Source organism: Chelonia mydas, chromosome 1 (assembly GCF_015237465.2).
Source record: "Chelonia mydas isolate rCheMyd1 chromosome 1, rCheMyd1.pri.v2, whole genome shotgun sequence".
Taxonomy (NCBI): Eukaryota; Metazoa; Chordata; order Testudines; family Cheloniidae; genus Chelonia; species Chelonia mydas.
In genome coordinates, this window is record NC_057849.1 from 156,412,789 (window position 1) to 156,427,818 (window position 15,030).

A 15,030-nucleotide genomic window follows, 5' to 3' on the forward strand; every position below is an offset into this window, starting at 1 on the left:
CAGCCAGGAGGAAGGGAAAGATGCTTAGCTCCATCGCTGTGCTCTGTCTGTACATTGTCAAAACTTTACGAAGAATTCTTCACACAAATGAGCTTCCAGCTGATAATATATGTTTTTAATTTAGCTCACACAGTTATACATGGGCAGTTGAGAAAGGTCCTTTTTTTTTTTATCCTGGTAAATGTATTTCATTTTATAACTTTCGCTTTGGATTAAAAAGCTGTTGCCTTTGGCACTAAACAGCCCAGCAGGTTAGTGAAAGTGAGGTTTCCTTTCATTTCCATGTTAGAAACTACAGTAACCTATCACGTTACTGTAACAACCAGAAATAAATGAAAAAGTCTCATACAATCATGTAGGCACCGGTAGCTATATAGATGCATTACAGCTAATGCAGATTTTTCACTCTTCCTCTGTTACCCTCATGTCAATGGATAAAGTGGTCACATATTTTCCACTGACAGGCAGCTGGGAGTTTACTGTTAAGAATCTTTCAGGATTATCTTCATGATCTTCTCCCCTCCCCCATTTCTTTTTCACACTTGGCTGGGGAACCTCTTCAGGAAGCAACTGACCTTGCCCTGGTGTTATCCACTGTGCTGGGTTCCCTCGTCACTGGTGGCTTGTTTACGCAGCGGGGTAATGCGCTCTACAGGGGTGTGATTTCCAAAGCGCACTAACATGTTGAGCTTTATTTGGTCCCTTAAACCCTGCTGGTGTGCACTAAAGGTTCCCCAGTGTGCTTTAATGCATTACAGTTTCAGACAGCACCATGTTACAGTGCACCAGGGAACCTTTAGTGCTCACCAGGGCTATGTCTACACAGCTCTGAAGCCTAGACTTCAGAGCCTGAGCTCCAGCCCAAGCTGCAACTTCAAAGTGCTGTCTATACAGAGCGAGGGCAAGAGTGAGCCCTGCTAACCTGAGTTTGTTGATCCAGGCTGGAAGGTTCACTCCAAAAAGCTGGGTAGACATATCCCGGCAGAGTCTACATGGCCCAATTAAAGCGTAGCATATTAGTGTGCTTTAGAAATTGCAGCCCTGTAGCACATTACCCCACTGGGTAGACAAGCCCTGAATTAACACTTCATGCTGTACAATAATGTATTACGCAGAGTCTGCAGAGAGGAGAGAGGCAGTCGTTTTTTGCTTTAGGTCCTGGAGTGAGCCAACAGAGATTTGAGTTCAGTTCCTGTCTCTGTCACAGAATTTGTGTGTGGTCATGGGCAAGTCAGTGAATCGCTCTCTGCTTCAGTTCCCTATTTGTGAAATGAGTGATAATTAGAACTGGTTATGAAATGAATTTTATTCTCACAATGTTTTTTGACCAAAAAACCCCAAAATTTTTCTTCAGAAGTTTTTGGGGTTTCATCAAAAACCCCAAAACCCTAAAACCAAAAATTCCCCCTCCAAATGGTCAAATTTAGATGTTTCCGACTAAAAATTCTCATTTTGCTGAGTGTGCCATTTTTCATCAAAAAATATTTCCAACAAAAAAGTTTAACTTGCTCTAAAAATAATACTTTCCCCCCACCTTTTCTCTGTCTTATCTACTTCAGTTGTTAACACTGTGGGGCTGGAATGATTTGTTACTGTGTGCATATGTATAATGTCTGGCACAATGAGAGCTGAATGGAGCCACTAGGTGCAAACACAAGATAAATAAAAGAATAACACCCATACTAACACCCCCACTGTATGTGGAGAGGTAATAAAACACCTTTAATTGAACTTGTTTACACCTTGAAAGCTTGGGCTCAATTTGATTCATGTTGGGGTGAGTTCTCATTTAATCACCCAGTAGGACATACCCAGATCATAGATTTTCCTACTTAGGTGTGCTGTGATTTATGCCTATAAGCTGCTTTAATGCTACCATTACTGGCTTTCTACGCCATTAATGTATGTTCCATTGAGAGCTAGTTAGTGAATAGTAACATGTAGGGATTAATTCCCCTCCTCCCCACCCAGTTTCCACTTTCTGCCATTATTTACTCCTGTACAAAGTAGGTGGAAAATGCTTCCAGATCATAATGGCTGTGTTTTTACACCCATTTTGCTTAAGAGTAATGGATTACAAAAGGTGCAAGGCAGTGAAGATTCAATCTCATGCCCTTTAATTGCTAATACGGCACCAAATCTTGCTTGCCTAACATACAGGTAGTTCCACAGGAATCGGGATAAGCTCTTTGAGGCAGGGTCCTTATTCCACTAGGGCCTGTTCCAGTACCTAGCAAAGTAGGTACCAATACCATAACGGGGTTAAAAAAAGAACTAGATAAATTCATGGATGATAGGTCCATCAATGGCTATTAGCCAGGATGGACAGGGATGGTGTCCCTAGCCTCTGTTTGCCAGAAGCTGGGAATGGGCGACAGGGATGGACCACTTGATGATTACCTGTTCTGTTCATTCTGTCTGGGGCACCTGGCATGGCCACTGTCGGAAGACAGGATACTGGGCTAGATGGACCTTTGGTCTGACCCAATAGGGCCATTGTTATGTTCTTATGTTTTAAATGGACATTGGATTGGTCCCTTACTTGTTTGGACAGTGCCCAGTGCACGTCAGTTGCTATAGAAATAATACTCTGAGTTCTCCTCTTTGACTAGTCACTCACATGTTCTTTTACAATAATATAAAGCACATTTTAAAATATAGATTTGGCTGCATAAGCTCTGCAGAGTTCTTATAATTATTTATTTGTAACAGGAGTGCCTAGGAGAGCCCCCAATCAAGAATCAAGGCCCCATTGTGCTAGGAACTGTACTGAAAAATAACAAAGACCATCACTGCCCCAGAGAGCTTACAGCCTTGGTGCCAGACAGAGCACAACTAGAAGACAAATAAGGTGAGGGTGAGTTGGGAGGTAATAATAAAACAGAATTCAGGAGGAAAGTAGAAGGTACAGCTCGTCACTTGCCTAATCAATGGCAGATGATAGTGATTTGTATGCATCCCAACAGAGCTAGGCTTTGAGGATGGATGTAAGAGGATGAGATGGTGGCTCCATGAATTTGACAGAGTTTTTTCCCAGTGTGGGAGGTGGCACGAGAGAAAGCATGGAGGTGCTTGACATGGGAGTGGATAGGCAGACAATCAAGGCTGGCATGACTGGCAGAGCAAAGGCTGGGGAGTGACTGCTTAATAACTCAATAGAGTTTTTGGGGTGGAGCTCCCTAGTGAATGGCCTTAAAGGCAAAGAAAAGCAGCTTGTTTTCAGTGCAGTGGAGCCAGCGGAGAGACGCAAAGTGGGGAGGAGGGGTTGTGAGCTTTCTTAGATGGAGCATGATGTTGAACCTTTCACTTTAGTGCTGACTTTCATCATGTGACTGTTGGCATTCTGCCTTCCACCTACTCTAGACATGATTACACTGAATAATTAGCTGAAAATCAGAGCTTATTTTCTAATTACCATTTTATACTGGCTGGTAAATGTCATCTTTATCAGAGATTTCATGAGTGACAAACCTCAGATTCAGATCTGAACTTTCCCATTTGGTTTTTGGATTGGGAGTCTTGATTCAGGGCCATCTCTAGTCTTTATTGGTAAGGAAAAGCTTTCTATCCTGTCATGCTACAGAATGCTTCTACCAGGAAGTGTTAACCTTTTTTATTCATAGTATTCAGGAGGGTTGTGATTTTATCACAAGGAATACATTGGTTTATGGAAAAGCAGTTGCATGTAAGCATAATAATCATACACCCAGCATTCTTTCTCCACCCTGTGAAAGATGCATTCTTGCTTTACAAAGGTACAGTCAACGCTGAGTGCAACTGATTTTGTAGTTAACAGTGATATCAGCAGTTGCTAGTGAAAAAACAATACAACTCTAGCTATAAATGTTATAATTAATCAGGCACAAAACAGTAAGGCTTTTTCATGATTCAGTATTTAGTTGTAGGCTCCTTAGTTTAACAAGGTGCTTAAGTGATAGTGCTGAAAGTTTTTCTAATATACAAGGACATTTCACAGGTGATTTCTCAAAAACAAGATGTCGTGAAGTTTTATCATCAGATATCATTCCCATCCCTCCTGTTTCTATGGTCCCGTCCCCTCTCCCCCATGAGGTATAAATTAGGACATTATCACTGCAATACTTTTGGATGAATTTCTGTAGCATTGCCTTGCAGAGATGAAATAAAACAAGACCATTCTGAGAAAAGATGGCATTCATAAATAATTTCAGCTCATCCACAGATTACAAAACAGGATATAATTTGAACCATTTAGTACCAGCTTACTAACCTTTAACAGCCTGTAAATCACAGTTTTATTTTTGCAGTGATGTAAATTACAGTGGCTTGACGGCTTGATTTGTTTTGGTTCACATAAGATGACTGTGAATAAGATCTGCCAATTTTCATGACAATATGGTTTTTAAAATATATTTTCTTTGAACAAGAGAGAATGTCCTATGGTGACCAGACAGCAAGTGTGAAAAATCAGGACAGGGTGGAGGGTAATAGGTGTCTATATAAGAAAAACTCCAGAATATCGGGATTGTCTCTCTAAAATCAGGACATCTGGTGCCCAATGCCCAGTCTTTCTAGATGCTGACAGTCTGTGCTCACACACCGTTGAACTTTTAGGGATCCCATCATTCTCACCTCAGTGTGAAACCTAATAAAAAGTGAATTGTTATTGTTACCACAAAGGCCCTAATCCTGTAATAATCTCATCATGGGCACACCTCCACCACTCTGTGGCACTCCAGTGAAGTTAACGGGGGCTCTGCATAGGTGCAGGAGTCTGCCAGGATAGATCCCATTGCAGAATCAAGGCTAAAATTACCTCACATTCTTAGTGATGGGGAAAAAAATTTGATATTTCTGATACCAATGTGTGGCAACTGTTTGCAATGTGGATTTTTTTTTTTAAGGTCTGTAGGTCACCAGGCAATCATTAGTTCTTTTTCTGTGGTGAACAATAGCTGTGGAAGCTCCTACATCCTGAAATCCATCCATTTAAAAAAAAAAAAAAGGAAAACACAGGAACATATTTGATCAGACTCATGGTCTAACTAGTTCAGTATCTTGTCTCTCTAACAGTGAGTGGTACCAGATGCTTTAAAGGAAGGTGGAAAAACCCCACAGTAGGTGGATACGGGATAATCTGCCCCTAGATAGATCTCATCCTGGTCTCTAATAGAGATTGGCTTAAGCCCTGAAGCACAAGGTTTAATGTCCCTTCCAAAAATGGCCACATAAATTATAAGAATTCTGGATAATCCTGATAGTCCTATAAATGTCCAGTCTCATATTGAATGTCATTACGCGCTTGGCCTCAGTGACTTTCTGTGGCAATGAGTTCCACAGTTTGGTGGCGCAATGTATGAAAATAGGCTTTCCTTTTATACGTTTTGAGAATAAACACAGATGAAATAATTTCATCTTTCTCCTTTTTTCCTGTGCCAGATCCCCCTCAAGTTGGTCTATTTAATTGTGAATATTAACAGAGTATTTAAAAAAAAAATGACCCTTTTGCTGCATGAGCCTTTTAAGTGATGTACAGTGCCTCCCAGTGCTTGAGAAGAAAAGGGCAATTTTAGAAATAAAATTATGAATGTTTAAAAAGGATAGAAGTGGACTTTATCATCATCTGATATGCAAACATTTCCATCTTAGAAGCAATATCAGTGGAAGCCTGAGGGAGACAATTTTAAAAAAAATTAAATCCATGAAATTTCTCTTTAATAATATATGAGGTTACCTTAATAAATCCTTATGGAAGTTGTTACACTGGCAGCTAATGACTGGTTTTAGTTAATGACCCATTAACACATTAGCAAAGCAGCCACTAACTGTGATATTTGGTAGGAATCCATTTCAAAGGGACTATTAATATTAAAAACTGACAATGATTTATTAACCAACATATTTTCAGGTATTATTTTCTACCTGGAGCAAAGAGCATGCACTAAAGTGGCCGTGCTGGGAAATCAGTAATTCCATGTGGGTTAATAACCAGTTTTACTCCAATCAGCAGACATACATAAATTAAAATGCTAATACTTATACCCCCACCCTGATTTTATTGTTGAGGCAAGTCTCACTATAGGAGGGTGAAATAAAACAACAATATTAACAGTGTGGTCTTCCCATGACAACCTGAAGATTTGAGACCTGCAGATGTGAAACCCACTTCTAATTCGGCCAGTGAAAAAGACCTTCCATTTGTTCCTTGCAGGGACGTCTAGGATGCGAAAAGGAATATAAAGAAAGGGTATCCTCCAATTGCAGGCAAAAGACCTTAGCAGCTGAGGTCACTAAAGAACATTTATTTTCTATACCTGATAGGCATTTGTGGGGGGCGGGGGCACAGTTGAATGGTTCCAATTCTGTATTGAAACTGATCTAGAGTGTGTCAGCATTCTCCAGTATGCTCCAGAACTCCAAAAAGACACATCTCAGGTCTGTGGGGTTCCAGGGTTGCTGCTCTGTTGAGAACACCATTTTCATGGTCACTTCTATCTTTGGAGAAAGTGAAGCTGCCTGAATTAGTATCCAGACTTTCTTTGAAATTCATAATTGGTGGAAATGAGGATGGTCAGAAAGATGAGAGCCAATGGGGGCACTGTACCACCCATATTCTCTTAACCCTCTTCTTCTCCAAATCCATTCTATTCTATATCAGTTCTTATCCTGCTCTCATCAACATAATGTTTGAGTGCCTCCCTGAAATTTATCTAGCAACTTGGCTAACATCCGTCATGTGGTGTTCTCTCATCCTCTGTTCAAAGGGAGAAGTTTGCACAGTGCAATGTTTTCTGTTAGTAGTGTGTTACTCACACACACACAGAGTCTCTATGTGTTTATATTAGAGAAGGCAAGATCAAAGAAAGGCACCTTGCACTTAGAGTGGAAAGTGGTGAGGTTTGTGAAGGTCCTTAGTTCTTTTGGGAGTTTGTTCCTTTGGGACTGGCCCCTGGGAAAGTTCTGTCTCCTGCACGGATGAGCTTTACCCTTACTGTAGAAAGTTTTGTTGTGCCAGAGGAGCAAAGTTGCTGACCATGGTCTTCCTCACAGAGCTTTAAGCTCCCTCCTCAAAACATTCTTTTTTTCTTGAAGCCTATAAAGCCCAGTTTTCCCTTCAAAGAAACGATATCTTGCATGCAGGCACAGCTGAAAAATCAATATATGCTTGGAACTTCCATGATGCATGCATTGCCAACCTGATCAATCACGTAACCTCAGTTCAGTGACCCTCATTCACTCCCACCCATAGTGTTTGTAATCAACGTGCATCCAGTTCCACCTCAACTTAAACTGTAAGTTCTTGAAAATAGGGATTCTCTTTATTTTGTGCACCGTATGCCATTTAAGGAACAACCTTAATAAACATCATTAATAATAGTACCTTGCTCTTATATAACACTTTTCATCAGTAGATCTCAAAATGCTTTACAAAGGAGGGCAGTGTCACTATCCCCATTTCACAGATGAAGAAATTTCATCTGGCATTTTGTTGCCCGGTCACCCAGTTTTGTGAGATCCATTTCAAAGTCCATTTCAGTAAGCTTTGGACTTAACTATCTTAAGTTATTTTGTATGATCTGTAAATTTTGCCAGCTCACTATACATCCTCTCTTCCAGATCATTTATGAATATGTTGAACAGCACTGACCCCAGTACAGTTCCTTGGGGGACCTGGCTATTTATGTCTCTCCATTGTGAAAACTGACAATTTATTCCTACCCTTTGTTTCCTATCTTTTAACTAGTTACTGATCCATGAGATGACTTTCCCTCTTATCCCATGACAGCTTAGTTTGCTTACAAGCCTTTGGGGATGATGGATCTTTCAAAGGCTGTCTGAAAGTCCAAGTACACTATATCCACTGGATCACCCTTGTCCACATGTTTGTTGACATCCTCAGAGAATTCTAATAGACTGATGAGGCATGATTTCCTTTTACAAAAGGCACATTGATTCTTCCCCAACATGTTTTATTTATCTATGTATCTGATAATTCTGCCTTTAACTATAATTCCAACCAATTCGCCTGGTATTAAATTAGGTTTATCAGCCTGTAATTGCCAGGATCACCTCTGCAGCCTTTTAAAAAAAATTGTCTTTACATTAGCCACCCTCCAGTCACATGGTACAGATAGTTTCAGTGATAGTTTACATATCACAGTTAGTAGTTCTGCAATTTGGTATTTGAGTTCCTTCAGAACTCTTAGAAGAATACCTTCTGGGTCTGGTGAGTTATTAGGTATTACCTACTCTTCCTGGTTGCTGAGTAGCAGTGGGGAAGTGCTGGATCTATTCCTGGCTAAGACAGTCAGCATTTCATTTCTGGAGGATTGTGAGTTCTGTTTTCCTTTAAGGAAGTCTTTGTTAAGCCTCTGCTCAAGAAGTCATCTTCTCATATAGACACTTGCCCATTATAGACCTATTTTGATTCTTTTTTTTTTCCACAGAAGTAATTGAGAAACTTCTGGTAAGACACAGATCTAGCAGTATCTGGAGTTTTTCCATGACCCCAATCAATCTGGTTTAAGGTGTGGGTAAAGCACAGAAACTGTGCTAGATGAAATAGTTGATTTCATGCCAGCAGATGAAGATCAGGTGTGTAGGCTGTATTTTGGGGATTGTTTGTTTTGGTTTATTTTTTGGATCTATTGGCTGTCTTTAATACAGCTGGGCCTGAGGTTTTTGAAACTTCTAATAAGGGATGGTAGAGCTGCCTTGTAATGGCTTCTCTCTTCCTTATATGACAGATTGCAGAGGGCTAATGAAAAGGTGTGGGCTTTGATGCCTTCAGTATACTGATGACACCCAGATTTATTCTACATCTCCAATTCAGATAGTTTGGGTGAGCAATTTGGCCAGAGCCTGCATGAGACTGGGGCTTGGATGAGCAGGCTGAAGCTCATTCTGATGACAGTAAAGGGGGAGGGATAGTTCAGTGGTTTGCGTATTGGTCTGCTAAACCTAGGGTTGTGAGTTCAATCCTTGAGGGGGCCATTTGGGGATCTAGGGCAAAAATTGAGGATTGGTCCTGCTTTGAGCAGGGGTTTGGCCTAGATGACCAACCTTGATATTCTATGATTCTAAGACTGAGGAAAAGAACTCGCAGAAATTATATCAGCATCCTTGACTGCCTGCCATTTGTTACTCAGCTCATTAACCCAAGGGTCTTTCAAGAGCTGCCCCTGCCCCTCTGTGTTCAGCTAGCAGCTATTTCCAAGACCAGATGTCCCGATTTTATAGGGACAGTCCTGATATTTGGGGCTATGTCTTATATAGGTTCCAATTACCCCCCACCCTCGTCCCGATTTTTCACACTTGCTGTCTGGTCACCCTAGTCAAAACTGCATTTTATCATCTGTGCTTGGCAATCAGGGTACAACCATTCTTTCTGGATGTAGGCTAAATCTCCACACCATTTGAAACATTGGTGGGTGTGATGTGAAGGATAAGCCCTGGCCTGGCTGCCAAAGGCTGAGGAGCACTTGTTTGGGCACTTATAGTTCAGCTGGCCACAAACGGAGCAGATTTTAGATGGCCCTGGTCCTTTAAGAGGGAATTGGGCCAAGGGAATATGGCATCAGCCTCTGGGACCAAGGCCACTGAGTGGTGTTTATCAACATGCAATTGAACCACATTGTAATAGGAACGTGCAGCAGAGAGAAGTTAAAGGTCTACAACCTGCCTTCACTTGTACATTCCATGGCATTTTTTCCACTTACATTTTGTTCTTGTCAACCTTTGTAGATGCAAAACAAGGATATTGCCAGTACAGTTAGTACAAATTGTTCAAAGAGCCTTTAAAAAGAACTTCGATGTGATCTTTACATATTTACAGAGGGTAAAACTGGCTGCCACCTTTCTTCACAAGGTATTGAAAGTAGTTTTTACATAAAGGTAAGCTATTCTCGAAGATCCTCAGTAATGTTACCCCCTGGAACTATCACTATAACAATGAACATTCAAATAGATGGAGACATATAATTACTGACATATTCAATTACTTAGACCATTTTAGAGGAAGAAAGGGCTTGAGAACAAATGAAAAGAATCACTTCATAAATTAGAAGTTACAAATTACACTTGGGAAATCTCAGGTATCTGTAAGAAATTTTTATCAAATATCCAACATCAAAGGATACCTTAGTATATTAATACCATTGCCATGAGAGGAAGGACTGTCCAGTGGTTAAGGCAGTAGCCTAGGAGTTGAGAGACCAGGGGTGAGGGTCAAGTCCTTCCTCTGCCATAGACTTCCTATCTGACCTTTGGCAAGTCACTTAGCCTTTCTGTGCCTCAGATCTCCACCTGTTAAATGGCAATAATAGCGCTGCCCTATCTCACAGGGTGCTGTAAGGATAAATACATTAAAGACCGTGAGGTGCTCACATGCCATAGTAATGGGAGCCCCATAAGTATCTAAGATAAATAAATCACATGGAATAACTTGGATTAAACCACCTCTGAGGTGACATCAACATACCATTTTGAAATTGGGTAGCTTGGAGCATGTCCTATATTACTTAACTTTGTGTATTTAATAGCTATGCATTCAGGGTGAGATTTTCAAAAGTATTCAGCATTAGCCTAGCTCTTTTCCTACTGAAGTCATTGGTAAAACTCCCACTAACTTCAATGGGAGCAGAGTCAGCCAAGCAGCAAGTGCTTTTGAAAATTCCTCCCTCATGCACCACATGACTCAGAGAAGTATCATTCTTTAGTATTAAAATGTGTTATATAGTCAAGTATTTGGGCCTAATCCTGCAACTTGTCCCATGAAGTCAATCACACTGGGATGCCCAGTTACAGGCTCAGGGTCTCAGAAGATAAAGTGTATGTGAGTATAGGAATCATAGGCAGAGAAGAGAGGACAAATTAAACTTCAGTCAGGACTAAAGCCATCAGACACCTTAGCTTCCTCTGCTTGTTCACCAGACAGTTTGCCTATGTCGAAATCAAGGGCAGTACTGGCCTCCACTAGTGATTTATTTATCTATTTATTTTTCAAGTACCTAGAATTCTGGGCCACTTCACCTTGAATGATCCCCTAGAATATGTGCTAACTAACTATGCTAAACTCTCTGTTCAACTTTGTATTTAGCTGTGACAACAGTGAGTACCTTTCCCAGACCTGAAGAACAGCTCTGTGTAGCTCCGAAAGCTTGTCTCTCTCACCAACAGAAGTTGGTCCAATAAAAGATATTACCTTACCCACCTTGTCTCTAGAATTCCAAAGACAGTCTGGCTAGATACATGAGTACTAGATACATATGTTCCAATGTAAAGAAAATCCTATTGGCCTCTAATATTTTTTTAAACGTGAGGAGCAATGTGTAGGTAATTGGGATATTGGGATCCTTGAAGATCAAGATATTAAGAGCTTAGCTGCTCTTCAACACTCATATTTTAATACAATGTCTTCACAAGTGGTCTTCAGCGTTCTAGGGTTGAAAATGGAAGGGGATTTTTTTAGCAGATAATTTGTGGAGTTATGTATGTTGGAGAGACAGCTGGGATAGGTGGAGTAAATGGATCATTTAGCTGAGCCTCAAAAAACTTCTCAGGAAGCAACTTAAATTTAACTAGGCCCCTCCTTATCTTTCATCCTTAGATTTTTCCACTTCTTCTCCCTCTTTTCTATCCTTCCTACCCATCACTCAGACCACAGTATGGAGGTTACTTTTGACTCTTCCATCTCCCTTGCCTCAGAAATCCTGCTGCTTCTTCCTCCTCAGAATTGCCAAGATCCATGCTTTTCATACCACCACAACAACCAAATCTCTTGTCTACATCCATATTATACCGACCTCAACTTCTGCAGGATCCTCCACTTTGGCTTCCCAAATACACACACATCTTGCCCCCCTTCAATCTCTACAAAATACATCCACTGAGGTCAGCTTCCTTGCCTATTAATTTGATGGCATCTGTTTCCTTTTTGAATCCCTCTGCTGGCTCTCCATCTGCTAATAGCTTGTCACCCCTTTCAAAACATGACACAACCTTGCCTCTCCCAGCTTATCTTCCCTTGAGAAGCTCCATGCTGCCCCACATCATCTCCTTTCCACCACATTCCCAACTTAAACGTCTCACACGATCACCTCCATCATGCTTTCATTCATGGAACAACTTTCCCGAGCCCATCTTCATGGCCCCGATCTTCTTCACTTTTTAAAATCCCTCTTAAAGACCCACTTTTGCTTGGTTGCCCAGGGTGACTGTAAACCACTTGAATAAAAATTACTTTTTACTGTTCCCTTTCCCCAAACCTTGTGTACCTATGAGCCCTGTGAGACAGAAGGTTTTACTCATGCCTGAAGTTAAGCAGGCACATAAGGGTTTGCAGGATTGGGGTCTGGGATTTTAGTCTAGATCTTAACCCTTGGAGCACTGGCATTTTCTTATGGCTTGCACAATACAGTTATTGGTTTGACAACTTGATGTTCTCTCATTTACTTTAAAATTCAGCTATTCCTTTCAGTAAAAGAGATTGCAAACCCAGTGAGCCTATTGCAACTAAAAAACTACTGTGTAACACACTATTTAAAAATAGAACTGGACAGACATAGGACAGTTTAAAAATTGTAATGCTCAATATGATTTAGTTCAATTTATTTTCCTGATGGTCTCTCCAGTGTATCTTTCTATACATCTTTCTAATAGTTATATATAATGGCTATCAGTAAACAGTCAATAGATACTAGCAAGACCCTAATATAACCAAAAATAAAGTTACTAAAATTCACTTTATTATATCAGTCTTGGTTTTCACCTCTGTGAATATTTTCTTCTGCTTTAGGAACGCAGAGGGCTACAACTGACAGAGGCTTGTGATAGGGTTAATACTTTCCTCTGTTCTGCTCAGAGGCAGAGAAGGTTAGCAGAGGGATCAATGTGATTAAAGCTGAAGGAGAGGAAAGATGTGCCTGTCTGCTTGCTTGCTGCCTGGACGTGGTGGTTGAAGGGTGGTGTATATGCAGCCTGGTTTCTGCAGATCTGGGCTGAATATTACCAGGGATGATCTTATGCTTGCATCGGAGGATTTTTTTCACCTGCGGACCTGCCTCTGCAAACCTGCTGGTGTCTCCCTGAGCTAATGACACACCTGGGCTTAAAGTACCCACCTCCCTTTTTCCTCTAGCTGCATCTTTCTGAAACAGAAAGCCAGCAAGCATCAGTGGAGAACAGAAGCTAAAGGAGAGACAGATCTCTTGCTTTAAGGACAATCAGACACATGCACGCATTCTCCAAGCAGCTACACTGCTACCAGCAAAATAAGCTGGACTGATCTTCCCTCTTAGCTTGCAGCTTTAACCTTGCAGTTGACAAATAGGAAAACTGAAGGCAAGGAAAAGAGTGGAAAGCTAAAAGCACATAGCTGGGAGGATAGAAAGGAGCAGGGGCATGTGGATATTGGCTATCTTCTTGTTCCAGAGCATCTTGAATGGTGAGCAATATAATCATTTAGTTTGTGATTCATTTTATTTCAGCTAGTTGGGTAGGGTGTCAATAGGATGATTTTTTATCTTTTGTATTTAAAGCATCACGCTGGTTGTTGACAGCCATGTAGAGAAGGACGAAATTTTTCTGTAATCATTTAAACTAGCTTACCTAGCAAAGTGATCATCCATAACTTAACAACATATCTGCTACAACTGGAATTAGATGCTGCTGTTTGGGCATTAGTGATCCATGTGGTTTGGTTTTGTTGTGAAAGTACGTTATTTTCTGAAAGAGGTACACAGCTAACTTTATGCCTTTCAGCAATGTGTTTATTTAATCTAAAGAAAAATTAATTTCTGTCTGTATTTTGATTTGATTGGCTTAGAATTACAATTATTAATTTGCCTTGCCACATGATTTAGGTGAGGTTATACATAATTTATTGTAAAAAGAGGAAAATATTTCAATTACGTCTTCTAACAAATTTAATCTGGAGACAGTTTTCATGTTTATTGCACTTATGAATATATAATGGACACAAGCAAAAATTATTTAATCAGATTTCCAGAATGTTGAGGAAACATACAGTTAATAAGTTATCCAAGGGCACTACTAATTTCAGAGGACTGACAAGTTTTTAATATTAACTACTATGCGCAGGTAATTACGGGGTTTTGGGTTATTTTTAAATGTGGTAGTGTGGGTGAATTTGATGCTCGTTAAAATGATGAACTGATAACACGTCAGCAGGACACAGCGTGTGCAGGCATTCTGCCATTTTCCCACAAAACTCTGCCAATGTCCATCAGTCTTGACCTGCCACAGTTGTTAATGGTGTTTTAGACCTCTACTGAGCAGAGATTGTGTGGTGGGTTTTTTTGATAAGTATCCAGTAGGGACTGAGGTGAGACCACCAAACTCTTTACTTGTAACCTGAACAGGATTTGAACTTCGGCTTCCAGGACTGAAAGTTTAGGCCCCAGTACTGCAAGCTTGTATGCCGGGCACAAGATTCTCAGGGAGAGCAGGAATCTACTTGTGTCAATTTGCAGGATTGGGATCTTGGCATGTTAACTAGATCTGGCTGAATTTCAGAGGGTCCTGCGGAAAAAACTGGAATGCAAAATCAAAATTTCCCACAAAATGAAAATTCCAAAAAAATTAATTTTGAAAATATGGAAACCACCTTATCAAAACCAAGTGTTTGTTTTGATAAGATTGAAGCGCTTAATTTTTATTTCTGTATTATGAAATATAATAGTAAAAACAATGGAGTCTAAATGAAGTACTGCGATCATATTGACATGAAGCACTTCGACCATTTTTCATCAAAAATTTGGATGAAATTGATTGTTTCCGTGAAACATTTTGATTTAAGTGAATCGGCATTTTCTGATGGAAAATTTCCCTTGGAAATTTTTTGATGCGCTCTAATGTTAATTCACCATGCTTGCAGTCAGTGTTAACTCATTAGCATCTCTACAGCAGTATTTAAAGTGGGACTTTTATACCAGAGCTAACTCTGGGGGAGGAAATTGCATAAAACCAGTTGATGTGGCCAGTCATTAGTGCTTTGATATATAAGGTACTATAAAATAGACAATGTGTACC